At 46.0% G+C, this 1,164-nt stretch overlaps 1 protein-coding gene across 1 annotated transcript in view; it reads right to left on the minus strand.

Moving 5' to 3' along the window:
• The window catches only part of LOC101293064 (sulfite reductase 1 [ferredoxin], chloroplastic-like), a 6,954-nt gene that overhangs the window by 2,676 nt on the left and 3,114 nt on the right, over positions 1–1,164 (minus strand). The gene's annotated exons all lie outside the window — the stretch shown is intronic.

Below are 1,164 nucleotides of genomic sequence, written 5' to 3' on the forward strand. Positions count from 1 at the left end.
AAGGAAGTTTGAGGAAATTCGATCGGAAAGTGATGCAAAAATGGAAATCCACACCGAAACCTTCGGTGCGGACATCCGCAGCTGAGAAGCTCTGTATGTATATATATATATACAGAGCTTCTCGGCTGCGGACGTCCGTATTTATTCTTATGGTGCGGATTTCCACTTTACACTCACTTTTCAATCGAATTTTCACATCTCCACCATCTAGTATTTAGATACTAATGTATAGATCATCTCTGTAAAATTTCAGCCAATTTAGTTATCATTAAGGCACTCAAAACTACGTTTTTCTGTTATAAACATGAACGGTTCAAGTTCAACAGAATTATGTTCATCCATTGGTTTAATCGAGTTTGAGTGTCTTAATGATAACCGAATTGGCTGAAATTTTGCATAGATGATCTATACATTAGTATCTAAAGACTAGACGGTGGAGATGTGAAAATTCGATTGAAAAGTGTGTAAAGTGGAAATCCGCACCGTAAGAATAAATGCGGATATCCGCACCTGAGAAAATATGTATATATATATATACAGTCGGGATCCAAAGAGGACGTCCGCAAACCCGTAAAAGTGCGGACGTCCCTGCTTTTGCAGCGATCAAGCGCCGACGACTTCCCTTCTCTTGTCGGACGGACACCAAAGGCATCCCGGACGACTTTACCATGAAGACAAAGGCCATGAAGATCGGAGTTGAAGGTCTGGGCAGCAACCTCCGGCAAGAGGAAGCTCACGATCAATCTCGGCTGCAAACTGGTATTCGGCGAGTCCGCCCGCCAGCAAAAGGAAGCTCACGATCGAGGTCTGGTGTCCTCCCGGCAAGAGGAGAGCCGTCATCGGCGCTTGATCGCTGCAAAAGCAGGGACGTCCGCACTTTTACAGGTTTGCGGACGTCCTCTTCTGATCTTGTCCGTATATATATATATATATATATATATACACAGTTGGGATCAGAGGCAGACGTCCGCACACCCTTAAAGTGCAGACGTGCCTCCGTTCTCCACTGAACGGCTCTGACGACGCGGCGCCTCCACCCTAGCGGCCTCTAGCAACGTCCCCGATCACTTTTCCTCCCTGGCGAGTCCGCCGAATTTCAATTTTCCGGCGAGATCGATTTTGTTTGAAGTTTTGGGTGATCTTGCCGGAAAACTGGAATTCGGC

The sequence above is a fragment of the Fragaria vesca genome, linkage group LG2 (genome assembly GCF_000184155.1).
Source record: "Fragaria vesca subsp. vesca linkage group LG2, FraVesHawaii_1.0, whole genome shotgun sequence".
Taxonomy (NCBI): Eukaryota; Viridiplantae; Streptophyta; class Magnoliopsida; order Rosales; family Rosaceae; genus Fragaria; species Fragaria vesca.